Here is a 14,249-nt window from a genome sequence, read left to right on the forward strand (position 1 = left end):
AAGAAATTTAACGTACTACATATGTCATAAAACCAAATCATCTCTTTGCTGGAAACAGTATGGGAAGACAGTTTGTGAGGTAAGCTTCTGCCTAAGAAAAATGTTACTTGAGTGTTAAATTACATATGGACACAAACACATTTCAAAATATCTGAGTGGTAGGAAAAATGATCATTCTTCACAGTGAAAATTATAGTAGCAGTAAAAAAAAAAAAAAACAAAAAACAATGCTGGCTGTAGTATTCCCAGAAAAATTAGTTGCATAGATCATACCAGAAATGTAAATAATCCAGCAAGGGGAAGATAGATGAATCAGACAAGACAGCCTTATATTATCACTTGTCTCTAAAATGAAAACATTTAGGAAAAGAGTTAGCCCCCTTTCCAGATGGGAATGCCGAGCTATTAAACCCGTCTTCGAGCAGAAACTGGTGCTTTAGAGTAACAAGGAATTGGTGGTTTCTGGGGTTATTCATAGGCACGTCTATAAACAAGAAAACACTGATAAAGTAAGGGGTGAGAGTGTCTAAAGAATTTTGAAAAGTTTAACAATTAGGACTTTCACTCCTGTAATAAATGATTCTGAAAAGCAGGCCTTTCTCTGGAACTAAAGACTAAGGTTGGTGAAACGCAGCTCATCCTACAGAAATGAAATTGTAAAAGTTATTTCTGCATCAACACAATGAACAATGAGAATGCCAACCACAAGAAGAAAGAAATGAAAACCAAAGTCCAGAACTGAAAGACCAAAGAAGAGGAACAGACGACACCAAAGCCACTCCACACACAATGTGTTGTATGGTAATCCACCTGGGAGAGAGCCCAGGAAGTTTGTGTTTATACTTCCTACTTGCAGCAACGGAGTATCACAGAATAAACTACATGGGGCATGTGCCTCACCTAATTCTAGTCTTACTGGTCAAAGAAGACTGAAGCTCATCACTGGTGGTAAGAGTGCTCATGTCACATTACATGAGCTTCCAATTAAAAGATTTACATAGGTCTCTCACTCAAAGCAACCTTTTAAAGAAATAAACGTATCTCTTAAAACTCTTTTGCCTCAAGCTAAAGAATCTATGCCATATTCGGACTACATATAACACAAATATTAGTGCGTGATCCTAGTGAGCAAATCTTAGACCAAAATGTGTCAGATCAACTTGAATTAAACCTGTTCCCAAAAAATTCACACAGGTAAAGACAGTGGACTTACAATGCAGCCTATGGAGAAGAAATGGTTGATGTTCTCTTACAACTGAGGCAGAAACTTAACTTTAAAAGAGAAACAGAAAGAAAAAGTTAGTGGGGGGAGGTTAAATTTTAAAATGCCTAAAGTAATCCGTTCTCTCTCAAATAGAAAAACAAAACTTTTTAGGCTTTTGGAAACTAGGACACTGCAATATCATAAGACACGCTATCTTAGTTTACTCACTGAATCATGTCAGTTTACAGAGTGCTAACCAAGTTTAAGACACCACCAGGTGTTGCAGAAGAAACACGTATTGTTAGTAAGTGAGGGACATAGGCCTCCACGTGTGAGCCAGCAGAGGCCAACCATAAAGGCAAGCAGCTAACCAAGGTGCAGGAAACTGCCAGACAGTGCCAGGGACACTGGAGTGAGGGTGTAAAGGGGAGCCTTCTGTTGATGACGTGGATGGCCGCTGGCTCTGGTGGAATTGGAGCTGGTCGGGCTGGAAGTAGGGACCTAAGGAGAGGAAAAGGGCATTCTGAGCAGAGCTCCATCACAGAAGAGGAAAACACGCGCCGTGCACAGGATCAGCAGACCAACTGGCAATGAGATGCCAGTCTGGAGAGGCTGAAGATGGGGGACAAAGACCTCAAGCAGGTGTGAAGTCGGAGCGGCACGGCCAGCAAACAACCAGAAATACAGACCCGCTCCATCCAGTGGGAGTGAACTTCACAGAGGTAAAACAGAGCCGTGTGGGACTGCTGAGCAATTTTGTTCACTTATCTGACTCATTTACCGAGCGACTCCGAAGAGCCAGGCCACTGTTCCAGATGGTAGGAACAGAGCAGCAAACAAAATACAACAGAAATCTCCGACCTCATGGAGCTGACCTTCTAGTGTGGGGAGACAGGTAACACACACGATAAGTAAAACATATGGTACTCTTAGCCAGTGATAAGTACTGTATTTTGAAGGAAAAAAGAAAGAAGGGGAACATGACATGTCAGGGGGAGGGCTGAAGTTTTAGACAGAGCGCTGCAGAAGCCCCTGAGCCTCTGATGGAAGCAGGAAGCCTGCCAAGCCATCTGGAGAAAGACAGCAGGCGCTGGGGAGAAGCAAGTACAAAAGCCCCGAGGCAAGAACTATACCTGGCTTGTGTAAGGAAAGGCAGAGACCAGTGTGGCTGGAGCAGAGTGAAGGAAGGGCAATCAGAATACGAGATGAGAGAGCTGAATGGGAGGCAGACGAGGAATCCTTGTGGGTCAGAGACAGGTGTCCACTTTCCCTCTGAATGGGAAGGGAAAGCACGAGCAGAGCAGAGCAGCGACACGGGCTGGCTGGCTCATTGACTGGCTTGCTCTGGCTTCTGCATGGAAGGGGGAACAGGCAGGAGCAGGAACCAACAGGAAAGCTCCTCTAAAGATGGTGGCTTTATAAGGCCACGGGGAGGCAGGAGAAGTGATGGGGTGGGCACATTACAGATCAGAAGGCAGAATGGAGAGAATCTGCTGACTACCAGACGTGGAGTGTGTGCAAATGAGGAGCCAAGGACACACCCAGGCCTCCTGTGCTAACACCATCGGTGTTTGCCCCTAACGGAAACTAAGATGGAGAAGGCCGCAAGCAAGCTGGTTTGGGCCCCTCAATACTAGCAGGAGCTGAGTCCTCAACATGGGAAATTTAGGAGCATTAGAGTTGGGAGTGCATGGCTCAAGGCAGACAGAAACAGGATGATAAAAAAAAGTTTTAAAAATAAGCACCCCAAATAAGTGAAAACGACTTTCCATAATGAAAGGTGGTCACCTGAAAGAGACCACTGGTGTAGTAAGTAAAAGGTCACTGACCCATTCCACACAAGGGCCACACCAGTGAAGGCCATCCTGCTCTAGTCTCCAACCCACCAGGGCCTGGAAGGAATACACACTCAAGTAGAAAACCGCATGGGGTTGGAAATGACAGATAAGGTACTGTGAGCAACTGGCTGAACTACTTATGCATTTCAAAGATGAACTAACATCTGGGTTCTAAGACGACATTCTTTTCAAGACCTATAGATCATAAAACTAGGACAACAGATACTGAGGTTTCTATGATTTCCCAATCCAAGAATAAGAGGGCTTCAAAATATAAATCTGCTTTATGGAAAACAAAAACGCCACCACGGGACCAGAGGCATTGGGCTCTGGCGTCACAAGACTGGCCATTTACTGTTGACCTCTGCTTCTGGCCTGATCGTTTTAAATAGGCCAGTCCCCACTGGCTCCTCTACTGGGCCTCTGAAGGCACAGACTGCGCTTTCCCACGTCTAAAACATCTATTCACCTGTGTTGACAACAGACCCTTCCGGGCTCACTGTCTAAAGCAAACCTGGTGAGCATTCGCCCCAGGACAGGCTCACCATCTAGTGGGAAGCAGACAAGTAGCAACAAGCAAAAGATAAGCACAGAGCATGTAAACAAAGACACATACATATACACACATGAAAAGAAAAACACTTTTTTAAAAAGAGTTGTAACTTTTCCTTTTCTTCTTCCTTTATATAATTCAGCCGAGGACAAGGTAGGCATATGTGGCAGCCACAGCAGCCCCGTGTCGGGTGATGGAGTCTGCGAGGGTGAGGAAGGGGTGTGTGGGGTGGGGAGGGAGGCAGCTGGTGAGGGGTATCACAGCCTGAATGGGGTGAAGGCAGTGACACACCTCAGTGACAAATGGAAATCGATTTGATCAAATAAATACGTTACAGATAATGGGAGGCAGCTTTTTCATTGTTAGAATGAAGTCACAGATATAAAAAGGGAAAAATCTTGAACCATGCAAGACCAGATTAAAATTGAAAAGTACTGCTGTGAAGTTTTCACTATATAGACCAGGGGTGTCCAAACTTTTTTCAACGTTTTTCCCCAAGGGCCATATGCGGTAAAATACACAAACAGCCAGACCCCTCACTCGAGGTGAAGTACGTATTGCCTCACCTGGTTTATTTAAGTAAACTAAATATATTTGTGGAATTTGCTGCGGGCCAATTAAAAATGGATCGTGGGCCGCAGTTGGCCCATGGACCGCAGTTTTGACACCCCTGATATAGACAGACAGATGTAGAAATAAATATATGTAATTGTCTGTATGAATGTGTACACACACACATACATTTCCTAGCTCTGTCTACTGAAAAGTAACATCCCAAAAGGAGGGAGTGCACCTTACTGCCCAGAACAGGTTTTTTGTTTGTTTGCTACGATTGGCTTTTTATTTTTAATTTCACACATTTTTTGTTTTCTAATTAATGCATATTATACAAAGAACTAAAGCTACCATTGTTTCATATGACCCAACAAGAGCCAGGACTTAGACAAACTCGTCTAGAAACAACCCCTATCAGGAGGAGACAGAGTAAAGCCTGAGTGGTTCTTCCCAGTTACATTCCTTTATTCTGAAATGTCATTTTCAGATTTTACCAGGACTCCATGCCCACTTACTAAAAGGGGCTCAGGAATAAAGGGCATTATCCCCACTTCACAGTTGAAGGAACTGAGGCTCTGAGATGTCAGCAAGTTTCCCAAGACAACAGAGGGAGTTTGTGGCAGGACTGATGGCCACACGAGGCTGCCAGCTCCAAGGTTAGTGCTCTTTCATCATCATCCTGTACAGGGCTTCTGGCAAATAGTGGCGGTTGGCTCCTTCCTCACAATGGCCTCAAGAAGCACCCAGCGGACACCTGTGTTTGCAGCAGGTGCTGGGGACAGAGAGAGAAACCAGACCCAGCCCCTCTCAAGGACCTCGTGGTCTGATTGCGGAGGGGGTGGGTCCTTAAACAGACTCTTAGAATCTTGTGTGATAAGTGATGGCAGAGTTGTACACGCACACACCAAACAGGCAACCAACACTTCAAGGTGTGAGACATACAATTTTAGATTCCTTCCAAACTCTAGTATTCCATCCGGAATAGGAGGAGGGGTTGGAGCATCGGGGCTGAGTTCAAACCTCAGACAAAGAACACTGATGTTTATATTTGATATGAAGTAGCACGGCTACGATTATAGCTCTGAGATCAGAAAGCATTAGTTCTTTTCTCGTGGAAGGCAAGTTATGATCTCCATTTTTCATGTGAGAAAACTGAGGCTCACAAAGTCGAGTCTAAGATCAGCAGGCCTGCAGGTGGCAGAGCAAGACTGGAGCACAGGTCTCCAACATCAAGGCAGGTCTCCCACTCGCCTTGCTTTGCTTGGGTGGTTCTCCAGACCACCCCTCTACTGACCCCTGGCTCGGTCTGCAAGACCAGACCTGGCCCACCATCTCAATTTTACTTTGAGGCTAGACACCTGAGTGCCTGGGAAAGGCTGTCAGAAACATGTCCCTTCACCTGGAAAGAGGAAATCTCGCTGAGGGAAAGACCTACCCCTTGTGAGTCTTGTAATGCTGACTCTATTAGACTCCACTGCGTGAAGCCAATACTCTGAAACTCTGGGTAGACGGAGGCATTAGACTGTCCTTTTCCTTCCCTGCAGGAATTATCTCTGGAAGTTTACTCAGTTCTTCTGTAGGGCTCCTGGTGCCCCTGCATTTTTTTAAAAAAATTTTTTTTTTCGCTTACGTTGACATTCAGTATTATATTAGTTTCAGGTGTACAGCATAGTGGTTAGACATTTATATAATTTATGCAGTGAAGCCCCCTGATTAGTCTAGTACCCACCTGTCACTATACACAGTTGTTCAACATTATGGATCACATTTTCTATGCTGTACTTTACATCCCGGTGACTATTCAGTAACTACCAATTTGTATTTCTTAATCCCGTCACTTTTTGCAACCAGCTCCCCAAGCCCTCTCTCCTTGGCAACCATCAGTTTGTTCTCTGTATCCGTGAGTCTGTTTCTGTTTTGTTTGTTAGTTTGTTTTATTCTTTAGATTCCATATATAAGTAAGGTCATGTGTTATTTGTCCTTCTCTATTTGACTTATTTCTTAGCATAATACCTTCCAGGTCTATCCATGTTGTCGCAAATGTTAAGGTTTCATTCTTTTTTACGGCTGAGTAATATTCCCTTGTATAAATGTACAATTTCTTTATCCAATTGTCTACTGATGGGCACCTGCATTGCTTCCGTGTCTTGGCTATTGTAAGTACTGCTGCAATGAACATAGGGGTGCATATATCTTTTTGAATCTTTTGGAAGGGTTTGTTTGGATTTTTTCGGATTAATAACCAGAAGTGGAACTACTGGGTCATAAGGTAGTCCTATTTTTAATTCTTTAAGGAATCTCCAAACCATTTTCCATAATGGCTGTACCAATTTGCAATCCCACCAACAGTGCACAAGGGTTCCCTTTTTACCACATCCTTGCCAACACTTGTTGTTTGCTGATTTATTGATGACAGCCATCCTGACAGGTGTGAAGTGGTATCTCATCGTCATTTTAATTTGCATTTCTCTGATGATTAGTGACATTGAGCATCTTTTCATATCTATTGGCCCTGTGTATATCCACTTTGGAGAAATGTCTACTCATATCTTCTGCCCATTTTTTAATTGAATTGTTTTTTTGGTGTTAAGTTGTACGAGTTCTTTACAAATTTTGGAGATTAACCCCTTATCATATATATCATCAGTTAATATCTTCACCCATTCACTAGGCTGTCTTTTTGTTTTGTTGATGGTTTCCTTTGCTATGCAAAAACTTTTTAGTTTAATATCGTCCCATTTATTTTTTGTTTGTTTCTTTCCCCTGCCCGAGGAGATAGAATAGAAACAAATATCACTGAGAGCAATGTCGGAGAGTTTACTACCTATGTTTTCTTCTAGGATTTTTTGTGGTTTTGGGTCTTACATGTAAGTCTTTAATCCATTTTGAGTTCATTCTTGTACATGGTACAAGTAGGTGGTCCAGTTTCATTTTGCTGCATGTATCTGTTCAGTTTTCCCAACACCATTTATTGAAATAGACTGTCTTTACCCCAATGTGAATTCTTGCCTCCTTTGTCATATATTAAGTGACCATATAGGTGTGGGTTTATTTCTGGGCTCTCTATTCTGTTCCATTGATCTATGTGTCTGTTTTTATGCCAGCACCATATTATTTTGATTACTATAGCCTTGTAGTATAGTTTGATATCAGGTAGCATGGTACCTCCAATTTTGTTCTTCTTTCACCATTTCGTTCTTCTTTCTCAAGACTGGCTATTTGGGGTCTTTTATAGTGTCATATAAATTTTAAGATTATTTGTTCTAGTTCTTTGAAAAATGGTATTTTGATAGGGATTGCACTGAATCTATACATTGCTTTGGGCAGCATGGACATTTTAATGATGTTAATTCTTCCAATCCATGAGCACAGGATATGATTCTATTTATGTATTTGTATCTTCTTCAATTTCTTTTTTCAGTGTCTTATAGTTTTCCAAGTACAGGTTTGTTACCTCCTTCGTTAAACTTATTCCTAGGTTTTTTTGGGTTTTTTGATGCAATTGTAAATGGGATTGTTTTCTTCATTTCTCTTTCTGACAGCAGAACTGTTTTTCTAAATACCATTCTCTACTAAAAGAAGACAGGTTCCCTGGAGCAGCTAGTTGGAGGCTAGGCAGGGTAAGAACAGATGAGTATGGGACATCTTCTTGTGCCAGAAAGTGGGGAAGTGCTCCAAGAATGATGGGGGTGTGTCAAAGGGACACAAGAGGCCAGCTTAGGACATTTTGGGTATCAAAATAAATAATCGAACCCACTGAGTAAAACGGAAACACATGAGTCCACAATGACATATATAAATAAATTGAAAGTTTTAAGAAGAATTAGATATTTACATAGTCTCAGAATGCCTCCCAACAAAATGCTGATTTACAAAGGGGAAAAAGGTACCTTTACGTGGCAAAAATTTATTAAGTTAATCAGCAATGGGACACATGGAAAGGGAGCCACAGAGCAGATGCTCTGGAAGAGCCCAGCAGCCACCGTGGGGTTCCTGCCAAAGATGCACAACCTGAATCGGGTCACGAGGAAACACCAGAACCCAAACCGAGGGAGTCTTCAAAATAACTGGCCTAGAATTTTCATAAGTACTGAGGTAACAAAAGCCAAGGAATGATTGAGATACAGCTCCAGACTGAGATTCAAGACACATGACCACTAACTACAACTCAAGATTCGGAATCGGGTCCCTTTGCTATAAGGACAATCCTGGAACAAACTGCAATACCTGAATGGGGCCTCCCTGTAATTAGATAACAGTGCTGTGTCAATAGGAATTTCCTGATTTTGAAGGCTTTGCTATCATTATGTACAAAGGTCCTTGCTTGCAGGAAATATCCACTAAAGTATCTGGGGATAATGGGCATCAGGTCTGCAACTTACTTACTTTCAAATGGTTCAGATTTAAAAAAAAAAAAAAGTTTTATACTGTTTTTGGAACATTTCTGGCAGGTTGAACTTGTTTCCAAAATATGCAATATATACATGCACTGAGAAGGGTGGGAGTACTAAATTTTAAAAAGTAGTGAAAGGAACACACATATAAACCCCTTATATTAGACTCACTGGGTCATAACTAGACCATACACCATGTCAAAGAGATTTACACGCATCAACTATTACACTGAATGACATCATAACATCCCAACAGATGGGACAGCTCATCAAAATGAAATGTAAAATATTTCACATTCTACATAATTGAGAGAAATGAAAAGATTCATGGTGAAATAACTTTCTGTTAAAATTAACCCGTGTTTCCATAATTTATATTATAAAAAGCAAGTAACATTTTGACAGACATAAATTGACACTCAGCATAAAATACAAATCATGTTTAAGAATTCAACCCAATAGGGAGCATTTTAGATCTTGCTTCCTGGCAATTGTCATTAGTTTGCCTCAAATAAAATCTTATAAAAAAATCTTTGCAGGTTTGGACATTTCTTATGCCAAAAAACCAATAAATTACTACCCTGTTTTTGTTAATCTTAAAAAAAAAAAATCAACCCAATAAAATGAGTGATCTCGTATGTTGCTAGTGAATGTAAAAAAAAAAAAAATTCTTGTAATCTTTTAGAATGGTAATTTGCCAACATGTATTAAAAGCCTTAAAAATGCATGTAGTAAGTCCAGTAATAACAAAAACAAACACTTACTGAGGTAGACACTATTCTAAGTAATGTGCATGTATTAACTCATTTAATTCTCGCAACAACCTGTTACTACCCCCATATTCAGATGAGAAAACTGAGGCCCAGGTAAACTCAGAACCTTGCCTGGAGCCACATGGCTAGTTAGTGGGAACGCTGGGCTGGGAACTTGGGAGTCTAGCTCCACAGACCACACTTTTAAGAGGTAGGCTACCCTGCTTTTCTAAAATCTCCCCTAGAAATTCATTCCATGTAAGTGTGACTCTGAAAGCATACAATCAAGGATTATAACTGGGATAAATTAGGGACCATCTAAAAGTACAACAGGGGACTAGCTAAATAATTATGGTTCAGCCATAATTATGGAATGCTATGCAGCAATTCTAAACTATGCTCCTTTAGAAAGTTGAATAATGGTCCCCCAAAGATGGCCCCAGCCCCAGAACCTATAAATGTTACTTTATATGACCAAGGGGAGTTTGCAGGTGTAATGAAACTAAGGATCTCGAGATGGGGAGATTATCCTGGACCATCCACGTGGGTCCAATAATAAGGGTCTTCATAAGAGGGAGGCAGGACCACCGAGCTGGCAGTAGTAAATACAATGATGGATGTACAAGACTGAAGTAATCAGAGAAAGAGGTCAGGAGCCAAGGAATGCAGGTGCCTCTGGGAGGCACCTGAAAAAGGTAAGGAAACAGTATCTCCCCTGGAGCCTCCAGAAGGAATGAAGCTCTGCCGATACCTTGACTTTAGCCCAAGACTGACTTTGGACTACTGACCTCCAGAATATTAAAATAATAAACTCGTACTGTTTTAAGACACAAAGTTTGTAGAAATGTGTTACAGTGGCAATAGGAAACTAAAATATTTCCCAAAGAATATGGGGAAATACTAATGAAATATTAAGTAAAACAGTTCATGTACAGTGTGATCCAAATTCCGAATTTAAATATGTACCTACCACATGCACAGGAAAAAAGGAACATGAAAAGATGTCTACCAAAGTGGTAACAGTGGTTCTACATTTCAATGGTATAATTATTAGTAATTATTTTCTTAATTCTATTTATTTACATTTTCTACAAAGAGTGTATGTCACACTTTTATAATTAGACAAAACATAAGTTAAACACCTATAAACCTTTTTAATTTTTCTGGTAAGACAGAGATACAAAGATTCAAAATATGTTAAAGGTTTAATTTTATTTGTACATATAGAACTTAAAAGGGATCTATTTCCTAGGAATTGTTTACAAAAATCTATCTGTGCCTACCTTCTAAGGTAAGGCTAACTTTTAGCTAGTTCATTCTGAATGAACAGGCTTATCATCAGTAATATCATGTACTCATAGGGTCTAATTAGGACTATTACTGGAGCCACTAAGTGTTTATTGGATTTAATATCTATAAATTCTCTACATAGAGATCTGGTTATCTTTACATACAAAGGTACACTCTAAAAGATGGTATATACATAATTATGGGTTTTCCACAATTAGGTATAATTATGCTTCTAATACAGATTTAATCAAAAAATAGACATCAAATATTGAAGAAAAACAGTTTAAATAATACACGCCAAGAATAATATTTGATTATTCTTGGAGCTATATGTGAAAAAGGGAGATGAAGTAGAGGAAATATATTACTTGGGCTACCAACTGGTCTGACATTTAACATTCTTTGCAACTCTGAGATTCCTCTACTTTGCATTATAAAAGAGCATCACTAAGAATATAATTCTAGGTATAGCTAAAGTACATCTGAAATTATTTCTTTGCCAACAATTAAAGAACACAATTCAGGTGAGAGGAAATTACTTGTACTACCGATAGTTACCTAATTATGCAGATATGCCTTGCTTTTTAACGAACCTTTACTGAAATAGCTCCAGAGAAAACTGAACTGTGTTTAGGCCATGAAAGGGTACCATTCAGCGTAATTAAAATTTGGCTGTAAAAATACCACTTTCATAACTAATTGCATACTTGGCTATATTATCATTGTTTGATAAGCTAACATTTAAGAGATGTCAAACCACACTATCTTGGAAAAAAGGTGTATTCTTATGCCTGATTGAACCATTCTTTCCGGCACATTCTGTCCATTAGGTTTTATAAGGGGAAAAACACACACCTAATTCAGCCCAAAGAATCAATAGTGCCAAAGTTAAAACAAATCTTGGTCTGCACTGCCTTTCATTGCCGACCTAGCCTTTCACCCATGTTGCACCTGTCTAACTTATTTCCTTTATCCTTCAGTCCTCTGGTACTGATTAGCCACAGAAGAGGCTCCTTCAAACTCAGTCCTTTTCCCATTGTACTTTAAACTCATTTCCTTAAGCAAAAAGACATTGTCCAGATTAATAAATCTAGCTAACAGATTTCTGCAACAGTCAAAACTGATGAGGAAAACAGAATGAAAAATCAACTTAAGTGTCTTTTAACCACCTCCTAACCTGTCTCAGGCAAAACACTGGAAAAGACCACAGTCCTCGACCCAAATGCCACGTACAAGGTCTAGCTTCCAGTTCTTAATAGTTCAAATCACCAAGGGTTGGAGTTGTCAAGTTTTTCCAATAAAATATAACCAATATCTCTACTCTCTCCTGGTGCAAAGAGGCAGTTGTAAATCTCCCCTGGAAAACCCTACTTAAAACACCAATAGGAGCCTTTACCTAAGTCTTCAGCCTTCCTAGCTTTTGTTACTCTAATTATTTGTGGGACTTACTGTGGTTGCCACAAAAATAAAGAGGCATTGGGCAAGAACTATCTACCACCATAATTACAGAACATGGAATCAAAGAACATGTAAATTTGAAGGAAATGCTAAAAATCTCTTGACTAGAAGAGATCCTGCTTGATCTCATGGGTGCTTCAAAGGCTCTGCAAGCATTTAATTAGAATTTCTTTTTTCATAGGAACAACCGACTCTTGATTATCAGGGATGGTTGGGGAATGCAATGGAGAGAACCAATGGACAAATGTCCCACTCAGGCGACACCCCCAGTACCTCCAATAAAGGGCTCTGGCCATCTGCATTATACATGGGAACATAAAATAAAATTTCACTTGCAAAAAGGGTACAAAATGAATGGATAAACAAAATGTGTTGCATCCGTAAAATGGAATATTATTGGGCCAGAAAAAGGAACGAAAGGTTGACACATGCTACAACTTGGATGAACCTTGAAAACACGGTACATTAATAAATTAAAGAAGCCAGACAGAAAAGGCCACCTATGACTCCACCTGAATATGTTAAGTATTTGGAAAAGACAAACCTAGGGAGACAGAGAGAAGAGTAGTGGTGGCTGGGGCCGGGGTTAGAAATAGGCAGTGACTACAGATGGGCACCAGACATCTTCTTGGGGTGGCGGAAACGTGGATTGTGGTGATGATGGCACCACTCTGTAAATCTGCTTTAAAACACTCAGCGAGTGCAACCACTATGTTGTACACCTGAAACCAATATAACGTGGCACGTCAACTAGAATTAGAAAATTAAAAAAAAATTATTTGACATCCCTTAAATACCTTAGTACACGTAAGTAAGTGCCTTGAAACAGGTGAATTCTATGATACATTTCACCTTAAAGCTCTTAAGTCTTAAAAAAGTGTGTATGTGAAACGGGTGCTGCGGACAAAAAGGTTTGGGAAGCATCACTGTTCTCCCTGCTTTTCATACTTGTGCTAATAAGACACGTGCTAACTAGGACCCTGACGTCAGAGAGCTCCTCACTAGCCCGGCCAGCCATAGCAAACCCAATTCTCCAGCAAGTTCAGCTCACATCTCAGGCCCCTCGAGCTCCCTGGGAAGCGTCTTCAATAAATTTAGGTATTTCCTTTACCTTGCCTGAACTGATCGGCCAACATCCCCAGGGGCGCTGACCCAAACAAGGGGTAACATCTTCATAGAAACGATCGCTCTACAAGAGTCTTACTAAGCAGCCCCCCGTGGCAGGGCAAGGCGAGACCTGCAGAGCCCACGGGTCTGCAGGGCCCTGCGGTTCCCACAGTAAAGCCGGGTCTCGGGCCCTCCTTGACCACGAGCTTCCCACCCTGCGGTTCTGCAAACCAGCGGAGCCGCGCGTGCGGGCTGCGGCCGCGCCGAGACCCGAGGGCGCTAACCATCTGACAGCAGCGGGCTCCGGGCGCAGAGCTCGGCCTGGGGGAGTGCTCGGGGGCGAGGGCCAGGGCCCGAGCACTGGGTCACGCCGCGTATTGCACAGACGGAAAATGAAATTGTACCAGCAACCGCGCCGTGTACGCACGCACAGGGGCCAGGCGGGGACAGCAGCCGTCAGCCTGGGACCGCCGGTTTCCTGGCGCCGCGTCCAAACGCCCCGCTCACCGCACGCCCCGCTCACCGCACGCCCCCTTCGCCGCCCGCGCGGCGCCCCGGTCGGCGCCCTGCGGGTCCGGCGTCGCACGGAGGGCCCAGCCGCCGCACGCCGCACCGCCACCCGCGGGGCCCCGGGCCCGGCGAACACAGCTGACCGCGCGGGCGGTCGGGAGGGCGGGCGGCGGCCCCGGGGATCCGGCCGCCTGACGTACCTGCGGCTGCCTCAAGCTCGGGTCCGGTGGGCCCGGGATAACGGCGCCTCAGCGGCGGACACACCTCGGGGCTCCATTCGGGGCTGTTTACTCCCAACTCTCGCGATACCGCGCGTCGGGGCGGAGAGCCCGGCAGCGGGAAGAGCCAGCCCCGCCGGCCGTGCGTGCCTTGCGTGGGGCCTGCGTGCGCGCTCTGGACCCCGAGGGCCGCAGGGCCCAGGCCGGGCGGGCGGGCGGAGGTCTCGCGACATTTGCGGCGCGGGGGCGGGGGCGGGAGGCCGAGGAGAGCGGTCCTGCGGCTCGAGGGGAAAGTACAGTAGGAGTGGCTGGGAGTGGGATGCGCCGCGCTGCGCTGCGCTTGGGGGCCAGGAGCTTGGAGGACGGGCGC

At 43.0% G+C, this 14,249-nt stretch overlaps 1 protein-coding gene across 3 annotated transcripts in view; it reads right to left on the reverse strand.

Annotated features, from left to right (window-relative positions):
• Window positions 1-13,987, reverse strand: part of MBTPS1 (membrane bound transcription factor peptidase, site 1) — a 60,097-nt gene extending 46,110 nt beyond the window's left edge. For all 3 annotated transcript variants that reach the window (XM_081032703.1, XM_081032705.1, XM_081032704.1), the window contains exon 1: window positions 13,862-13,987. The gene's annotated coding sequence lies outside the window, so the exon portion shown is untranslated. The remainder of the gene's footprint in view (window positions 1-13,861) is intronic.
• Window positions 13,988-14,249: the final 262 nt, after the last annotated feature.

The sequence above is a fragment of the Rhinolophus hipposideros genome, assembly GCF_964194185.1.
Source record: "Rhinolophus hipposideros genome assembly, chromosome: 21".
Classification (NCBI taxonomy): Eukaryota; Metazoa; Chordata; class Mammalia; order Chiroptera; family Rhinolophidae; genus Rhinolophus; species Rhinolophus hipposideros.